At 23.5% G+C, this 714-nt stretch overlaps 1 long non-coding RNA gene across 1 annotated transcript in view; it reads right to left on the bottom strand.

The window, feature by feature from the left end:
* Positions 1-510, bottom strand: part of LOC145270393 (uncharacterized) — a 15,890-nt gene extending 15,380 nt beyond the window's left edge. Inside the window, exon 1 of the long non-coding RNA XR_013865335.1 lies at positions 182-510. This is a non-coding gene — a long non-coding RNA (uncharacterized LOC145270393). The remainder of the gene's footprint in view (positions 1-181) is intronic.
* Between the last annotated feature and the right edge of the window lie 204 nt (positions 511-714).

Genomic DNA, 714 nt, shown 5'->3' with positions numbered 1-714 from the left:
CATTATTTTCTCATAAGTCACAAAAGTTTTACTTAAATAAGCACATTTTTGACAAAAACTAAATATCAGATTAAAAAATATATATTCATATGTCAGATTGAATAATATTTTTTAGAATATTTTTTAATCAGGGTTGCATATTTTTTTTTTTAATCTAAAAAAAGAAAAAAAAACAACTTACCTTTCATTCCAGGATTTCAATACGAAAAAAAAGGGGGATGAATTCGTTTTTTCTTTAGTGTTCAAAACAGGAAAATTGTTTTGTTTGTTAGGATTTCTTTAGTAAATTGATACAACTTTTTGTTTTGTGTGTCCAATTCATTAAGAAATAAAATATATGAAAATATAAAAGAATCAAAATTCAAAGTTGAAAAACACGATTTAAACGTGAAATTATCTAAAGAGAAAATCAACTGTTTAAGAACAAAGAATTTAAGTCAATGTTATACGGTGTAAAAATTATTTCGTTCCTCTTGTAAAAATGTCCGTTCAATCTGAATAATCAAAATAATCCTCATTTAAAAAGAAACAAAAAAAAAAAAAAAAAAAGAAACTGACAACCTGGGCATTTCACATAAAAAAATCTCAAATGAGAGGGGGAAATGTTCCAAAGTACAAAACACGAATTTAGGTCATGAATTAGTTACGTGTGAAAAATTTGTTTTAATATCATGTTTGTAAATGCTAAATAAATAAATAATTATTAAGACAAAT

This window comes from Euprymna scolopes, chromosome 46 (genome assembly GCF_053919585.1).
Source record: "Euprymna scolopes isolate OS-2025 chromosome 46, ASM5391958v1, whole genome shotgun sequence".
NCBI classification, from domain to species: Eukaryota; Metazoa; Mollusca; class Cephalopoda; order Sepiida; family Sepiolidae; genus Euprymna; species Euprymna scolopes.
The sequence above is the reverse complement of the archived record's forward strand: the minus strand, read 5'-3'. Positions and strand labels throughout refer to the sequence as shown.